The 20,061-nt window shown below is 34.9% G+C and overlaps 1 long non-coding RNA gene across 1 annotated transcript in view; it reads right to left on the reverse strand.

The window, feature by feature from the left end:
• The window catches only part of si:dkey-172h23.1, a 93,239-nt gene extending 75,209 nt beyond the window's left edge, over positions 1 to 18,030 (reverse strand). The window contains exons 1-2 of the long non-coding RNA NR_170249.2: positions 17,973 to 18,030; positions 10,065 to 10,136 (exon numbers count right to left, since the gene is read on the reverse strand). This is a non-coding gene — a long non-coding RNA (si:dkey-172h23.1). The remainder of the gene's footprint in view (positions 1 to 10,064; positions 10,137 to 17,972) is intronic.
• Between the last annotated feature and the right edge of the window lie 2,031 nt (positions 18,031 to 20,061).

Genomic DNA, 20,061 nt, shown 5'->3' on the forward strand with positions numbered 1-20,061 from the left:
TTGTGAGCCACAACCTGCAATTGTTTTTATATGTCAAAATTGATGCATTACATGTATAGTTTCTAGCGGTAACGGTATACGTTGTAGCAAGGATGCAAACAACGATGTAATTACTACTTGCAACTAAAAAAAGTTTAGTTTGTATTATTAGACACCTAAACAGATGATCATGACATGCAAAGTTGCCAATTTAGTGACTTTAAAATACTTCCAGAAATTTTTTGCCTTTTGTTTTACACGCTTTCTGAAACTGTTCTGGACTCGAACCCCATCATTGAGGTCAACTCTGCTCTGCGTCTCAAGTCCACCAACCTACTGTACATGGCGAGCTACTGGGCAAACTGGTAACAGGGGAAAAGCTGTCCATAGAGAGGTAAGCAGTCAGCTGGAATCGCAAAAACGAAACAAAAGACATGGGCGGCGTCATACCGCCCCGTAGCTTTTGCTTGAAAGAAGAAATGCATCCATATGTACCTCTGGCTACATAATTCATGCTCTCCAGAAATGTATACAGGGTACGTATTAACAATGAGCCTGTGTTGATTTCATGGACTAACTACTATAAAATTCAAAAGGGTGTGCTGCAAGCTTCACATGCAAATTGAGACTGCATGGAATGCTTTTAATATATACATCTAACCCCATCCCTAACTCTACCCAGTGACGTCACTAACTCAATCTGAGTGCAAGTGTCAGCGCCTGCATGTCTAAGATTCCATGTGGCCTGGGTTTCTTCCAGGTGCTCTGATTTTCCCCACAGTAGGTGAATTGGATAAACTATATTGGGCGTAGTGTATGTGCGTGAATGAGTGTGTATGGAAGTTTTCCAGTACTGGGTTGCAGCTGGAAGGGCATCCGGGCCCGGTTTTTTAAAAGGTTTAATCTGGATAAAATTGATCCGGATTTAGTAATCCTGTTTTTGCGATCCGTGATCACGTAATCCAGCTTACTTTTTGAGCCAGTTTTTCAAAGCAACATTGGATTGGATCAATCTGATCCGGATAGGAACTTTTCAGGATCACTAAATCTGGATTACCAGTGCTCAATCACATTGTAGATGGATAGATAGGCCTATGTAAAGAGCAACAAGTAGAATAGCCAGTGTGGGCTCAATATAACTTTATTTTTATTTGAAATGAAAACACACACACATTTAAAAAAATAATAATAATAAAAACAATAAAAACCCCACCCCATCCTCTTCCAGCAGTCCGCTCATCTGAGACCTACAACACAAACACTGTACATTGAGGATATTTATAATAAGTTTCAAATATAGATGTAAATAAAAAAAGACTTAATGTCAAAAACTCCACAATAAGTTCAGACTTCCTCATCTGATGTGGAGAGAGCAGCTTGCTGAGCAAAGCCTTTAGGAGGCGAATCTCAAGTCTGGCCTTGGTTTGCTGCAGTTTGGTCAGAGTCAGTTGTTCCTCTACCAGATAAAGCTGCGCTTCTGCTCTTTCAGTATCTTTTTGCAATTGTTGAAGGTGATTTAAAAAATCAGTGATTGCCATTCTTTGCATTTTTTTGGGTTATTCTGTAATCATTGCATGCATCACTAATAAATATTCAAAAAACAAAAATATTTTCCATTGTGATATATATATATATATATATATATATATATATATATATATATATATATATATATATATATATATATATATATATATATATATATATATATATATATCAATTATTGACAGAATAAAATATATTGTTTTTGGTCAATATTGACAGCTGTTTGGGGAATTGTTTTATGAGGCCAAGCTATTTCTACTTTGCTGTAGGCCTATACTGAAAGGCTGAAAATGTTAAAGCCAATAATCACTATAGCCTGACAGATAAACAAATAAAATTAAAACTTTATGAATAAATAGTATATCTCGTAAGATCCAAAATAAAAATTATTTAATACATTTTTTAAGTTTTCGGGCATAAAATACACACTAAATCCACCCTTCTGATGAGGTCAGTTTAATCCATGTTTTTTGGATCAAAGTGATCCAAATCCTACAAAATAGGTCTGAAAAACCCAAAGTAAGGGTTTGATCCGGATCAAAACCAAGATTAGATTACGTGATCTAATCCGATTAGGTAATCCGTTTTTTCTTTTGAAAAACCCATTTTCAAGATTTGATCCAATCCCTTATCCAAAATTCCAGTGGATTACTTTTGAAAAACCGGGCCCCGATGTGTGAAAAACAAATGTTGGATGAGTTGGTGGTTCACTCCGCTGTGGCGACCCTTGAAGAATAAAAGATCTAAGCCAAAAGAAAATGAATGAATGCATCTTAATACCCGGGGTTCCCTTTAACACTTATCAGACGAGGAATGTTCAACTCCTCACGGTGCGCTCACACAAAGTAGAATTGAGCTGTTCAAAGCAGGGATCATTTCACCCAGTGACGCGGGGCAATTCTCCTCTAAACAAATATCGACATACAATACATCTTCTCAGCCTCATAATAGAAATAACCTGAATTCCCTGATTTAATGGGAAGAAAAGTGAAAGCTTTTTTGTTGCCAGTGGGAAGCAGAGAAATTGAGTTTGGTAGTAATGAGAGAGTTAGTAAATGAGTCATTTCACTGGCGGTGGAGGAAATGATTTCATACAGCTGAAAAAAGTGACTGAAATAGTATCGGAGCCCACTCAATACAACACACACTGCAGCACTCAACGCAGCTTAAAGAGCTTATCAAAAAGAAATTGCTTAACTGAAGACATTTAATTGCAATATTCAGCGAAGACAGGGTTTGTATTTCTTGGGGGTAACAAACATCATCTTTGGATTACGAATGGTAAGTGGATATGGCACGACTGTGCTGTTTTAACAGTATTACCATGCAATATTGAGGTCTTTGCACACTGAAGTCCAACATTTTCATGTGTTTTTTCATATTTGCATTTGAAAAATATGTACATGGAGTACTATGCAAATTAATTCATCTGTTGCAAAACAATTCAAAGCCAATTAAAGCCGTTTGTCCTTTATATTCTTCAAAAAAGAAAAAGAAAGCATAAATATTGTGTCAATTCAATTCACTGCATAGAGACAAAAGACAGTTGACCTCCTTATGCATGGGATTATCCCGAAATTCAAAGTTTATTTCAGGATATTGGTTGCATTTTGATACTTTGCTGCACATATTCTGTGAACGAATTAATAATAAACAAAGACTGGCAGTCAAAGGTAGCCCTTCTGAAAAAAACAGCTTAAACCAGCCTAGGCTAGTTTTAGCTGGTTGACCAGCCTGGTTTTAGAGGGGTTTCCAGCCATTTCCAGCCTGGTCTTAACTGGTCAGGCTGGGAGATGACCAGATAAGACCAGCTTGACCAGCCAAGCCAGGCTGGTAGCCCCGCCAAAACCAGCTATGTCCAGCTTAAACCAGGCTGGTCAAGCTGGTTTTAGCTGGATTTAGCTGATTATTTTCCAGCCTGAGCAGCTAAGACCAGGCTGGAAATGGCTCAAAACGAGCCTGGAAATGGCCAAAACCCCTCTAAAACCAGGCTGGTCAACCAGCTAAAACCAGCCAACCAGCCTAGGCTGGTTTAAGCTGGATTGTTCAGCAGGGATGGCACAGGCCTATAAAAGCAGCATGGAAAAGGTGTGAGCCAGGCATTGAAACCAGCATGCAGTAGTCTACAGCAGTAGTTCTCAACCATGTCACATTCTGTCTTCATATTATAAAATTTCTTTGTGCTGTTTGCATTGAGTGACATCATTCTGGACTTTGGCTTTCACTTTATGGTTGCTCTGAATAGTCCAAGCACCTCTCGAAACAATATTTACAGATGCAAAAATTGAAACCGATATGAATTTTCTTTTATGAGAGATGAAACCTGCAAAAAATTCAGACTCTTGGCCTTTAGGGATTTAATATCATCAAACTAAGAAAATTTTGCTATTCTTAATACTTTAAACAGCACATGATTATAAATGAACATTACCCATGGAAAGTCAAATATAATGTAGATTGTCCGTCTAAAAATATCACCTTCTTAACTAGATTTAGAAGAAATAAAGGTGAGAACTTCTATTTGATAATTATTGCACGGATGACTGTTTCAGTTGGTAAGAACTTATCTTCTCATGCTCTTAAAATTGTTGGGTTAAAAATACCCCAACATATAACCCAACTATAGGTTATTACATTATAGCACCTTCCCAACTATGGGTTTTTTATCCAATGCATTGGGTTATTTTGATTAAATGCAATTTTTTTCCATTCTGGTATCACTATTGCTACTATTACTAGTACTACAATTAATGTTATAATTATGACTGTGTAAATAAAAAAAGCATATAGTAAGAAATATTAAAAATATTATAGAAATATTAAAAATAGCTTTTTCTCCATTACATTTTAGTTCCAGACACTTGTTAAAATAAATAAAAAATCACAAACAATGAAGAAACAGAACAAAGAACAGACAGTTATAAACTGTGCAAGCAGAAAATCATGTGTTGATTGAGCAGAATATGGAGCTGTGTGTGCTGTAGAGACTGTCCAGCAGCTGCAGCAGGCTTCACTCAGTGTTCACAATGTACAATACATTTTAAGCACATCCAAACGCTTCTAAAAGATGGTCTTGGATGGTGAAACGAATATAAAAAACATGACATGGAGAGGTAATTTGATAAAAAAAATAACAATATTATAGCATAATAGCTTATATAAACTTTTTGACGCAAAAACAACATTACACACGCATATTAATACAGCTGTTTTGTGTCAGTTAAATCCCTTGACTGTTGAAATTCTAATTTTTAACCCAACTGGTTGAGTTATTATAAAAATAACCAAATAAAGGTTAAAAATAACCCAACAAAGCACCAAATATTTAACTCAACTAGTTTAGTTATTAATAAATAACTGAATAAAGGTTCAAATTAACCCAAAAAAGCATTAAATATGTTTAACTCAAACAATTGGGTTAAATAAATAACTCAACGTTCTTTAGAGTGTAACATCTTGTGATCATGCAACCGATTTTAAGAAGAGTCAATTTTTTGGCATGCATCAAGCATCTAAAGTGATTGCTGAAATTAATAAAATTAGGTTAAGAACTGTCCAACACATTATTAAAAACTGAAAGAATATTGGGGAACCATTAATTTTGTGTGAAAAATCTTGAATTAATGAGATTGATTGGAGAAATCAATTTATAAATATCAACAGTGGAACTCAAGGCTGTTTAATAGTGAAGGAAAGAACATTTCCACATGCACAATGTGAAGGGAAGTCAAGAGATTGGGACTAAACAGTCATGTTGCCTTATGGCCCGTTTCCACTGAGTGGTACGGTACACTTTTATGTCCGTTTCCACTGTCAAAAGGTACCAAAAAGCAAACCGTACCATCTTTCAGCAACCTAAATCATGAACAAACTGCATTATTAATTATCATCATCGCCTTTTGAACCATTATCAAATCAGAATGACACAGTTACTGTTTAATAAGATTTTAACGCTACATGTGTTAGTGAAGAATACAACTGAGAGGTTTGTACTAACTGTATGTGTTTTGTATCGTTTATGAAACCAAATAAGGCCTAAATGTATGTTTTGGGATCTTAATTGGTAACACTTTAGACTGTATGGCTCTGTATGTGTTTATATATGTTTTTTTTTTACTATAATTGCAGACATTACAGTAGGCTATTTCGCATTATCATTAGCTATGTTTCCATCCAAAAATGCGAATAAACTTTATGCGCAAAGCTGGATTATCGCATAAAAGTTATGCGAATGAAGCATCGTTTCCATCCAACGAGTCAAAGCGAACAAAATCGTCACTTCCTGATTAACTAGCGCCAAATATCACCAGTAAAAACTGCATTTGCTGCAGTAGGAGAAGCTACATCAATCTTTTTTTAAATGAATGCGCCTCAGAAGACAATCCTGACAAGCAGTGAGCGCGCAGTGGCGTTTGAAGGTGTCAGACGCGGAGCACAGACGCTCTTGATTCTGGAGGTCATTAATAATATAATAACATTAATACTGAAATGGTAAGGCGTTTTATAATGACCAAAACAACATTTCGGATGTTTTATAATGTGCTCAGCCTGACGTTTTATCCATTCACACACAATTTAAGCATCACATGATCTCTTTTAACAAAATCACATGACCTTTTTTAATGCGCATGCTGGAGTTTGTGCGGTAAAAGTGTTTCCATCGCAGTTTATGAGTATCTTTTCTTATCGAATAAAAAGTTTATCCTACCCAGTTAGGCACATAAGTTTATGCGCATTTTCAAAATTTATGCGCATCATGGCGTTTCCATCAACTGGTTTTTTAATGCGCATAAAATAGGTGGATGGAAACATAGCTAATGATCTGCAGCTATAGTCAAATCATGGTTATAGACAAATAGTTATTAACATGTAAACACAAGTAATAATAATAATAATAATAATAATACATTTTATTTACATCAAGCTTTTCTAAAACCCAAAGGGCTTACAAGAAATTAAAAACAACAAAACACAGTAAAACAATAAAAATACAATAAAAAACAAAGTAAGAAAAAAATAGGCCTATTTATGTGTGTAAAGCATCTGTTTTGTATATAATAAGTGAAAGACTCGTATAGTTTGACATTTCCTCGTGCGAGAACTTTCTGTTGTACACCATGCCTATCAAAAAGGTTCCACTGGTACCATTTGCCAGTGGAGACACAAGCCTGTAAAGGTGACCCATACCGTACCGAACTGACTGAATATACTGAATGACCAGGTTATTCCATCAATCGATTTTCTTTCTTAAATAATTTTTAGACATGGATTGGCCACCACAGAGTCCAGACCTTAACCCTAATGAGAATCTTGTGCTGAAGAAAACTTTACAAAAGACGTCTGACTATTCCAGGAATAAATGTTGAGAAATTGCAGAAGCATATTAAAAATGATGTCATGGCAAATGGATACTACTGAATCCCCCAATAATATTGTTTTCATTAAATTGAGCACAGATTTTTAATCAAAGGATAAACTTTTCTCATACCAAGCCTCACAACTATTTTGGTGCTGTTTTAGAAATACAGACATTTTCTCAAATCTCGGATTGAAAAAGACACACAACCCCACAACTGAATCATCAGATTTGTCATGTAGAGTCTAAAATAAGCAGCACATCACAGCTGTTGAACTTTAGGAGTGTGATCCTCCACTCAGGCCTGAGGAGAGGAGTTTGGAGAGCTGTTTGTCTTTGACTTTCAATGACAGTGATTAAGCGCATAAGTCGAGCAGATGAGCATGACTGGAATTCAGAGGAACACTCCAGACCCCTGCCACCCACCGCCATGAACTCAATTAAGTCTGAACTAACCCGTTTCTGTTTATGCAAATAGGACCTGGAAAGTTTTAATAAATGCAGGTTCATGAAAGATCCGCCGCCCCAAGGACACTCATTGCAAAGGCCACACTCGAGTGAAAAGTTATAGCAAACGACGTGGCGCAGGTTTTCAGGCCGGCTCCCCTGAGGAGAGTTATGGATCTGCAATTCGTTCAAGTAGACCTCACTGTCTCGTATTAAGAAAAAATGATTTATGCTCATTACGGACTGGATTGTGGTTTAATACACTGAAGCAAATAACAAATCTGTTTAGAACATTGTAAATGAAATTCAAACTCAGCAGCAGACAGCAGGATGTTTACATGTTGAGGTATTGATGGAGCTTGGCTGGACGGTTGGCTAAAATAAGTTATGTGGAATTAAGCATTCATGTCTTCACAGCTGAATGTCTAATTTTTCCCCATGCTTGTTTAAATGTTTTTTTATATGCCAGATTAATATGTAGAGTCGAGTTATTCGGATGTGGTGCTTTTAAAATACTATTTAAAGCAGCGTTTCTCAACCACATTCCTGGAGGACAACCATCACTGCATGACTTGGATGTCTCCTTTATCTGTCACACCCATTACAGGTCTTTCAGTCTCTGCTAATGAGCGAATTATCTGAATCAGGTGTGCTTGGTTAAGGAGACATGGGCTGATTCTCAATATTCTCAATATGCGTTCTTCAGCGGTCTTGCGTCCTCGTGTTACGTCATCATCAGCTGCCAAAGTTCAGTTCCAATACTCAAGACCACAAGAACAGAGAATGCCTGAAACTTTCTGGATGGGTTCTTGATATAGGACACAGCGAGGCAGACTTGAGCACTAGAATTCCCAGAAGTCATTGCGACTGCAGGTGGGAAGCGCAGCATTTTATTTAGATTCATTATTAAAGTTCAGAGATATCATTTATTTAAATCAGGAGTTTCCCTAAATGAAACGGATCGTGAATATAAACATTACCATAAACATCTTAATAAAATGAATATACACATTAAGGGTGTTTATTTGCTGAAATTTTTTCAGTTTTATTTAAATTGCGCAACGTATATAATGTTTTTAAGCATAATATAAAAAAATTTTGAAAAGGGGAAAAACAATAAATCGTTATATGAGTGCTGTAATTTTTAAATTATTTTCCATTTAAAACCCGTCCTGTGAGAAATGAGATGCTGCGTTCCTCATGATGGTCACGTGACCTCCATGCGTTTTAAATGGAAAATTATTTAATTAATTACAGTATAAATTAGGCATGATAACTGGTTTCAAGGTTTACAGCGGTTTAAAAACCGCAAAGATTTTCTGTTATACCGTTTCTATAATACATGGACGCTTTTTTTTTTTTTTTTTTTTGCATGTTAAACACGCAAAGATTTAATTAGGAGAATTTATTAGGAGAAAGTTACCTCCAGAAGTAAACTGTTTTTGAATCTGATGAAGACAGCAGAAGTCAACAATTATTTTCTTTAATTATGTAGCCTGACAAGTTATTGACATATTTCAAATGATTCTTAAAAATAAAATATAGTGTTCAATGTGGAAAAAGTATTTTTTTTACCCAGATATTTAAAAATAACATAAGAGCAGTAATTACAATATTGGGATACAAAAAGCCGTGATATATTCATCTCTTATATATCATACCTTATACCGGCCCATGCCTAATATAAATATTCTACCGCTACAACTAATAATAATATTTTATTATGTAAATATTTTTTTATTTTTGTGATTAAGCTAGACAAGCTGGCATTAAATGAACAATCCTACATTTCTGTCCTCAAAGATATATCTTATATTTAATCAATTTGACTATTTATTTGTTTTTTTTACATCTTCTTAATTACTTTTTAACAATTTTAAATTTGCTAGACTTACTGATTTTAGTCAAACATGTTGAGAACGGGGAAAAAAAAACATTCCTGTTTAACAATCTTCAACATATTAGGGTGATTCCCCTAAAAAATGGTAAAGCATGCAAAACCATATGCTTCAAGACTAATGACAGCTATGAAAACAGCATTTCTGGCTGATACTGATAATGGTATAAAAATGACACACTTCACCTTTAAAAGCTTCATGAATACAGCAGCATTTAATTATCTCTAAAAAACACTCAAATGCTTTTAGGCCAGTGGTGCTTTTATGAAATTATGATATTATCAGTGTAACGATTCTGATCAATATTGTTTCTCCACATCCTATTTCAAGTTTCTGGTCCGCTGGGTAAATGGGAAAATTCAAAGCTAGAAGACTTTCACATGTTGAAATGCAATTATAGATCTGCATTTTTAAATGTGTTACTGGTACAGTGCTTTCAGGATGACTGATAAACAAAAAGGAGGAATGATCTCCATTAATAATGTCACACTCAAACAAGTTCACTTCTGAGAATAATGTGTCTCAAAAATTAACTAACTTCACCTTCATGAAGGCTATTTTAAGTACCATGGTAAAAGTGTCATAATTGTTGACAAGTTTTAACCAGTTTAATCAATTATACTTCCTCAATAAGATTACGAAATCTTATGTAGGCTACTGAATTATAAGGAGGAAAATTAAATAAAAACTAAACAATTACAGAGAAGGCTGTGATTTTATAACAAAAAAAAACTACAGCCTACAGTATAAATGTTTGGTAAAACAGCACGTCAAAATCTGTCAACAGAAACAAATGTCGTCCAATAATAACAGACTTCGAAATTAATATTTTTACTTACATCATTCCACTCGTGTATTCGTGTTTCAGCGGTGACTCATCCAACGTCTCTGATTGGCTACTAGACACAGTGCTGGAAAAAAAAAAAAAAACATTTATGTGTAAACTAAGCGGCTAACAATTCAGGTTTTGGTCGGAAAGTACTGGAAAATCTGATGTATAGTAGCATTAAAAATAATATTTTATATTATTAGATGTATTTTATTAATTACATTAGTAATAGGAATAACGTTTAAAGTTTTGATTTAGCTAGACTGGTTGACTTAATTGTTAATTTTAATTTTAACTTGTTAATTTTATTATTATTATTATTATTATTATTATTGTTATTATTATGATGATGATGATGAAGATGATGATGATTATTATTATTATTATTATTATTATTATTATTATAAATGCTAATCATTCCTTCATTTTCCTTTGGCTTAGTCCCTTTATTAATCTGGGGTCGCCACAGCGGAATAAACCGCCAACTTATCCAGCATATGTTTTACGCAGCGGATACCCTTCCAGCTGCAACCCTGGGAAACATCCATACACACTCATTCACACACATCCTCTACGGACATTTTAGACAACCCAATTCACCTGTACTGTGGGGGAAACTGGAGCACCCAGAGAAAACCCACACGAACGCGGGGAGAACATGCATACTCCAAACAGAAACGCCAACTGAACCAGCCGAGGCTCGAACCAGCGAACTTCTTGCTGTAAGGCGACAGCACTATCTACTGCGCCACTGCGTCGCCAGAAACTCATTCATTCATTCCTTTTCTCTTGGCTTAGTCCCTTTATTAATCCGGGGTCGCCACAGCGGAATGAACCGCCAACTTATCCAGCAAGTTTTTACGCAGCGGATGCCCTTCCAGCCGCAACCCATCTCTGAAAAAAATCCACGCACACTCATTCACACTCATACACTATAGACAATTTAGCCTACCCAATTCACCTATAGAGCATGTCTTTGGACTGTGGGGGAAACCACACAGAGGAAACCCACGCGAACGCAGGGAGGACATGCAAACTACACACAGAAACGACAAGTGACCCAACCGAGGCTCAAACCAGCGACTTTCTTGCTGTGAGGCGACAGCACCACCTACTGCGCCACTGCATCGCCAAAAACTATATGTTATGTTAACTAAAAAAATGTTTAAAAAAAAACAGCCCCGTATCAGTATCGGATCTGTATCGGTCGATACTCAGAATTTTGGTATTAGAATCGGATCAGTTCCAAATAAAATGGTATCGCTGCATTCCTACATTTTACCCATTTTATTAATATTCCTTCCATATTCCCATTAATATTTTACAATAATACTGTATTTTGAGCAAATAAATGAAGCCCTGTAAGCAAAAGAGGGAGTTTTTCAACAACATTTACAAACTCTTCCACTCAAAAACACATCTCGTTACACACGTTTCTGTTGACTTGAGCTCCGGGTCACAGCTCATTACCAAAAGTGTGTTCTTAATAATGAAGTAGCTGTTGTACTATTTATCCACTGCCCTATCTTTTTGCATTTTCTAAGAGCCCAGAATCCAGCAGACTCGCACCAAAAGCAATCTAGCAGACATTCACACATGACTGAGCCAGTTGTAAAAACACAGAGAATGCCCATTGCCTTTAACTCAACTCTTAACGGGTTCCAGAAAACATCTCATCTCTTAGACTAAAAATCCCTCGTTCAATAAATCTTGATGACATTCAGTGTTCATGCATGCATTCACTCTTTCCTTAGCAACAGGTTTCACAGCATTGCGGCCAACAGTTGGCATATAGAGCTATACTCACATCAGAGCTGTAGAAACACAGGACAGCAGATAGGAAAGAGCATTTACACTGTGAGAGCAGTAGAGAAGGACAATGTACCCTGTCATCTGTGTCTTAATGATATGAATGCAGATGCTAATCACAGGCCATCAGCTCACAACCTTAAACTAAATATGCCTGAGTATGCGTGTGCGGTCATGTGAGTCAAAGACAAGTACTTCATTAATTGTAGTGTCATGAGCAATTCCAGCCTTATGGGAGTGACATTTGCAGTAAAAACACGAAACATAAATACAAAGAGAAAGTAAATGTTAATATTAAATTGAAATATCTGTTTATAGTTTCCAAAACAACTAATATATCAAAAATTACAAACTGTAAACATATTTTATATGTTAAATGAGAAAAATAAACTTGCGTTACAGATGTAACCAAAAGTTAAATGTTAAGTTAAGTTAAACTGCACAACCCAAAAGAAACAATGATAATCAAAAGGATAAGAGTTGGCACTTTATAGAAAAAAATAACTAATTTTACTTAACTTTTTTGCATATGTGAGGAAAAAGCTTCATTATGGATGTGACACATCTCAATGTTATGGATGTGACAGACGTGAAATTGCAACTTGTGTCACTTTGGTAAATTAAATATAATTGTTTGAAAACATTGACAGAGATAGAGCTGCATAATATATCATTTTAGCATCGATATCACAGACTGATCATTCGCAATAGTCACATCGCAGGATATGCAAAGTTAAATTTGTATTATAACTAGTGGTGGGCCGTTATTGGCGTTAACGTGCTGAGTTAACGCGAGAATCTTATCGCACGAAAAAAAAATTTAAAATCAATCGCCGTTATCTATTCTCAAAGTTGGGTTGGGAGCTGGATCTATTCTATGCAAGCTATGATGACTTTCACCTTGATATTTCAGCGCGGATGTATACCTGACCAGTGATTCGTCAAAAAAGTGCTATTCTGAATCAAATTAGCAGGATGTCCTTCTGGATCTTTCACTTACTTCGAAGTAAACGGAGACTATGTTTACATGGACATCTGTAGTCTAGTTATTTGCCTTAATAGACAATAATATTATTTATTATATTATTAATATAATTATTATTAATTAAAGGTGCTTACGTGAAGTGCTTTCATGTAAGAGTTTCCTGTAATTTTGCGTGACTTTAACTGCAGTTCGGCAGTTTCACTTTAACCCATGAACATTTCATTCATGCCCCTGTGAAAAACTGGGATATTAGATGCAAATAAGGAGCAAGGACTGGTGAGAGTGTTTTGGAATTTAATAACACATGCCAAATGGAAATAAAAAACTTCCGCATTTTGCAATGTGTGTGTGTGTGGTCCTTTACTTTCAGCCGGTTGTGTGGATCATGTAGAAAAATATAGCAAAAAGTCCTACATGACGATGTTTACTGATTGCAGTGTTTACTTCAATAATGCCACTAATATCTGCATACTCCACATATCTAAATTCCAATTCGGTTTAGTTCAGTTCTGACTTTAATTGGATTAAGGTGATCAAAAAAAAAAAAAAAAAAAAAAAAAAAAAAAAAAAAAAAAAAAAAATCGCTGTTTGGAGTTTATGTAGGCCTACAGTTTAACATTCATGTTTAACTCAATAAACAGTTAGTAAACACAAGTACATCTTACAGAACATCATTTATTTTCATGACCAATTATCATAGTAGAACAGTTTCTCAAGCAGTTTGTGATGCATTTTGGAAACAGGAGATAAGCCCCAGGTCAAATGCGCCACCTGGCTTGAAAAACCCGTTCTCAAACACTTATTATTTGGGTAGCACACATATTCTGAATGTGTAGCGTCCTGGTTAAAAGATGACTAAGTCTTCCACTGATGTTCACGATTCATTTATTGGTCACACTTCATAGAATTTGTTTGCATTATTCAATCATGAATCACCGTAAGAACTAGAGAGAAAATAAACAAACAACACAAATAAATCCCAAAAATTAACACTAAGCCAACATCAACAATTAAACATTAAACAAATAAACCAAATTACCTTATTTTTCCCTCAAACCAGGAGCTATAACTCATAAAGGAGGAATCCGTGAAGCAACCGTATACCTGTGCCCCTTTGACTGCGTTTCACCTAGCGTTCCATACTACTTGTTATCAAGTACTTGTTTTTATTTATTACTACACGCAATTTATACATCCGGTAAGCTCCGCAATTTTGACGTCATAATTAAAGTCCCCAAACAACTTAGTTCATTCAACAAATCAATCCATATACAAAATACAACACAACATAAAAAAATAAATAAATTCAAAATCATAAACAAAGTAACACATTATTTCAAGTTTCTTTACAGAATGCCTTCGGCAGAATTCAAATAAGCCATTTTAATTATATTAATCTCAGAATTAATTTAGATTTTAAAAAATAATCTATGCCCAGCTATAATTATAACTTATCATTTGCATGTTCTTTCGAGGCCTGTGACCGTATAATAATTCTAAAAGCATCTGGAAATAAGAAACTGTACTGTTTGTAAATTTTAATGATTCATTTTTATTTTTATTATTACCATACCTGAATAATAGTAGACTTGGAAAACATTGAAACACTGTTTATTTCAATTGTTTACATTTTTCTCTATTGCATCTATCTATGCTAGTAGATCGTTTATTAGATATTATGTTGATGCATTTCGACTACAGAATCTATCTAAAAAATATCCATTTTGCATTATATTGCAATATATACTGCAGAATTACAAAATATCGCAATATTAGATTTTTCCAATATCATGCAGCCCTAGACAGAGACATTTTTGTGTATATTTAGAGTACTGTAAAATACAAGCCTACACATAAAACTTAGAAAGGTTTCTGTTATTTTGGTTATAATTTAATAATTTCCCATGGCAAGGTTGACATGTGCATGAAATTGCTCTTATGCAACTATTACAGAATTTTGTATATGGAAAAATATAGAAATTGAGCAAACGTTACATTTAGCTTTGGTACATTCACAACAAAAATGCACATTTCAAAGCACTTCACAGAACCTGTATTAAGCAGCCTGATCTCACAAGGAAACGTAAGTATTTTATATTTTGTCAGTTTAGTGGCTATTTCACACAAATTCGTATTAGTTCAATCGTACAAAAATGTACAATCTTAAAAAGGAGATGTGGCACCCAACCTCGCCTGTAAACACAACCATCATTGACAACTTAATTCTACGAATGAGATCATATGACTTCATATGAAGTAGCCACTTAATCAAAAAGTTACGAATTGACGCGAGTAGGGTTGGGCGATGTTGACCAATTTGGCATCCGCCAATGTCGAATGTGAAACATTGCGATGGATGATGGCATCATCGTCGTAAAATTAATTATTGATGTATATTTAAATAAATAATAAACCAATTGATTATTTGTAGCCTACTGTATCAACAACCTGACCCGCATGGTCTTTGATTTACCCATAACCAAATCAAAATTATATAAAGACAAGTTACACGCAAATTACCACCTGTCAATCCCTTTTTTCTGCGGGCCTCTGGCATGAATAGGCAGAGTGATCTGTGTTGTTTTAATGGCGTCGACAGACTTGTTTGCAAAAAAGATGCACAACCAACAAGAACCAACCAAGAGTATCTGAGGTTTTTGCTAAAAATTACTAGGCACAAGCATGAAAGCAGCGAACTGATGCAGTGACACGTTACCTGACAGATTCAAAAGACCGAAGAGTCGTTAGATAGAGACAAGATCAATTAAATATTACGTTTAACAACTTTAGTGAGGTGCGATCCAGCGGAAACATCCTTGATAAACTGTCTGACGTACACTGCTCTCTGAGGTTTTGTACTCAAAGCACGAGACTGCCTGGAGCTCAGACATCCGCAAATGCTGCAGAGCATGCCTGTGGTCACGTGATGTGCATTTTCAGCAATATAGAAGAAGATCTTTTAAGAAATGCTAGGTAAAATTGAAGTGTTTACGTGGATCGTTTTTGTTCGAAAATGGCATTAGTGTAAATGGGGCCGTGTGTATTTTTCGCAAGCGGGTTGCTGCTGCGAAAAGGGGCGGGGCAGAGGATTTTGTCAGTTTAGTAGCTAATGCCGGCTCAGCATCATGATGTCTATCAGCCATTGGACTAAGATTGTGTTGGTATTAAGCCACTAACCAAAGCATCCAGCTAAGAGGTGAATCAACAATATAAATTTCGAAATTCAGCAAAAATGGCAAACTAAATTACTGTGTACTTAACAGTTTCAGTTAGGGTATAGAACTACAATCCCATGAAGCATTGTGACTGGCATAATCATAATGAAAATTACAAAGAATTATAAAATAAATGATTTTAGATGATGATTTAGAAGCCTTTTTTGACGTTGAGATGAAATGTAAAATGTTATATTGTTAAAAAATAAATGAATATTAAAAAAAATTCTATATTAAATGTAAAATATTTGGCGACGCAGTGGCGCAGTAGGTAGTGCTGTCGCCTAACAGCAAGAAGGTCGCTGGTTCGAGCCTCGGCTGGGTCAGTTGCCGTTTCTGTGTGGAGTTTGCATGTTCTCCCTGCCTTCGCGTGGGTTTCCCCTGGGTGCTCCGGTTTCCCCCAAAGTCCAAAGACATGCGGTACAGGTGAATTGGGTAGGCTAAATTGTCCGTAGTGTATGAGTGTGTGTGTGAATGAGCATGTGTGGATGTTTCCCAGAGACGGGTTGCGGCTGGAAGGGCATCCGCTGCGTAAAAACGTACTGCAACAAATAAGTTGGTGGATCATTCCGCTGTGGCGACCCTTGATTATTAAATAGACTAAGCCAAAAAGAAAATGAATGAATGAATTATTGAATAAATGAAACATTTTTCAGTGTTTAGTAAACTCATTTGCTCATTGTCTGTTTTCTTTTAAAGTCTTAAATTAAATTTAATATTAAGCCTTGAAGGGCCAATACTTTATTTAATTCATGAGGCATATAGTTCAATAAATATCATTCATATAGTGCATAAACTGTAATAAATACAAACATATTAATTAGATAAAATTAACATCTGCACTGGACAAAATATTTAGCACAGCCTTGCTGCTAGGAAATGCACTTGCCACTTTATCTGAATGGACATTAAATTAAATGCCTTTCTGGCCCACATTTTATTCACTTTTAAATTTTAAAGCTGCTAAAACACTTTATACCCACATCATAAACACTTTTAGTATTGTATTGTTACTCCTTTTATAATTAATTATTATTTTCATTAAATTTTGTACAATGACAAAAAAATTCTGATTCTGATTCTTGTATGTTTAATTTGAACAAGAAAAAACATTCTCCCTAAAACATTAAATAAATGAATGTTATAGAAAGCAAACATTTTACTTTCTCAAGCATAAACATATTGTTACAACACCAGTTTTTTTATTGTATTTCTTAAAAAGTGATGCTTCAATGATCTGCCAGATGCTTCCATCTGCATTTACTGTTTTTTTTTTTTTTTTTTATCAATTTGCAAATGTAAAAGAATTTTTATAAATTAAACTTAGAGTACATTTAGGGTCTCTGTCATGTTAATGTATGAAAGAGAACTGTTACACGTATATTGTTTGCTTTATGGAATGCAAAAACTTTGAAGCTCATTATCTCAAAATCATTTAGAACGCAGATAGAACCTTTGAATTCCAAGGTGACGAATTGTATTACTTTCAACTGACCTAATAAAACAAAATAGATAGTCACATTAACAATTAGTATTTTACAAAACCTTGATCATGTTTAATGGAAATACGGTAGGGTTGTCGATTATATTTAGCTGTGAAGATTACACTTACACGAAGACATTTACAATTGCTTTGAAAAATAAAAAATAAAAAGGTGTCGCTTTAAAAAAAATGACAGACTTAGACGAGCAGGAAACGCCAGCTTGAGGTGATTTGAGTGATTCAATTCACGAAGCTAATTTAGTTCCAAACATTTAGAAATTCGTTAAGTTTGGTTTGATTCATCAAGAGCTTAACTAAATTGAATCTCAAAATGTAGATGTCAGCGATGTGGATATTTATCAACACTACAAAAGGCGTTTAGACTTTCTTTTGAAATGTTATCAAGTAAACAAACAAAATACTCACTCATCTTTGTTCGGCGGGAATCCGTCCTTCACTTTCTTCCTGATTGATTGCTGACGTCAAACGTGTAACAAAGAAGAGCATTTTAAAATACTTCACTACATTTACCACTATAAAGTAGCTTCACCTGAATTCATGGATGTTGACTATGATTGCACGATTAGTAATATACACGAGGAAGACTTATCTTTTCTAGCCGGTGTCTCTATATTTTGGTAGGCTATGATGTTAGTGACGTGTTATTTGGGCAAAGAAATGTTAGTTAGGCTCCCCTTTCTAATAAAGCTGTTGGAAGTCTCAATCAAAATCATTCATAATTGCTACGCAATAAATACCAAACTAGCTAAATTTAATAACAATATTTTCCCTGAATACTCTTTTTGTACTCAATATGATGAAACACTAAATCGTTTATTTTGAGAGTGCACTTACTGTGAAGTTTTTTTGGTTTGACTTCCAATTTCATTAATCTTATTTCCAAACTTTTATGTTCCCCAAAAACTGTGTTCTTTGGTTACTCAAGATGTAAATCATTCTTATTGAAAAGTTATTTTTAATTTTATTGCTTTTTTTTTGCCTACATTTTACATCAATAAATGTATTTTTTTAAAGAAACAGCCTTACTTTTTATTTTTAGAAAAGACTTTAAAAAAAATTATATATATATATATATATATATATATATATATATATATATATATATATATATATATATATATATTAGGGTTGGGCATCTAAGCTATAATGCCGATCCGATACGCACCTCTATACAAAGAATACGATCCGATATATTAGCGATACATTTGTGACATATTGCGATGCAACACGATACGATTCACACCCATATCACGATACAATGCGATTATTCAGCACTTACTAATTAAATCAAGTTTATGAGATTATGTGAAAGAGGATGCTGTGCCATTGAATGAGTTTGATTATTTATTAACCAAGCAAAACCAAGACTTTTTTTTACAAACTGGCTTTTCTCTCAGAGCCAGAGTGTCAGTTTACAGTAGAGGGCCATTTTAGAACATATAGCACATATTATTTAAGTATTTTCAAGATAAACAGAATGTATAAGTGCAATATATATTAAAAAAATATATATTTGCACTCTTACAATAATCAGGGTTTACCATTGCACAACAAGAATTGTGATTTAACTTTTCAACTATGAAAACAAGTTTTACAAAGATATATTTTGCCACTGAATATTCAAAACTTAAAGTCGTGAACTAGCAGTGTTATGCTGCTTTGAAACATCACTGTCACTGTAAACAACAGTCCAATAAAAATATAATTAAATAAAAATTAACAGGAGGAGGTGTTTAAAACCTTCGTTCTCCGTGACACTAGGCTGAATATCTTTGCAGATGAACAATGCAATAACATCCGTTATTGGCGTAGAGCGCGCAAAACTGTTGCGCATGGAAAAAAACTTGCAATGCTTTTCTCACTACTTTTGGAGCTGGTAGCTACAGTTGAGGCAGTGCAGGAAACCGGGGATGCAGGAACACTGGAAGATGCTTCCACAACAACACCGTGGCGCCGATTCAAGTGAGATTTCAGATTAGTCGTACTGCCCGTGTATTTTACAGATGCGCGGCACATTTTGCAAATTGCATCTGTCCTGTCAAGTCGTCCATCCTTAAATCCATGATGTTGCCATACTTTAGGTTTAGAACTCATTGGGGAATAAAATGTTTGTTTTGCTTCTTGCGCTTTCTGAGGGCGCACCACTAGCTTCATCCGCACACCTGATACACTGAGTTGTAGTGTAAGTGTACACATCCGCAAGTCCGTTGCTAAGGCTTACTTTATGTAGTTCGATTAAATTATGCACCAAAAACATTTGACAACACTTGTTAATAAATAAAAAAAATACATTCTATATTAAAAGTATAAGTTGTATCTTGGAAAAACCGATGCATCTCGCAAAAACCGATGCATCTCGATTTGCTTCCAAAATTTTATTCATTCTCTGCTGCTCTACCGATGCACTCGCATCGTGCACGCACATGACCGCGTATCGATACATATCGGTTAATCTTCCCATCCCTAATATATATATATATATATATATATATAT

This window comes from Danio rerio, chromosome 7, assembly GCF_052040795.2.
Source record: "Danio rerio strain M-AB ecotype USA chromosome 7, GRCz13ab, whole genome shotgun sequence".
NCBI lineage: Eukaryota > Metazoa > Chordata > Actinopteri > Cypriniformes > Danionidae > Danio > Danio rerio.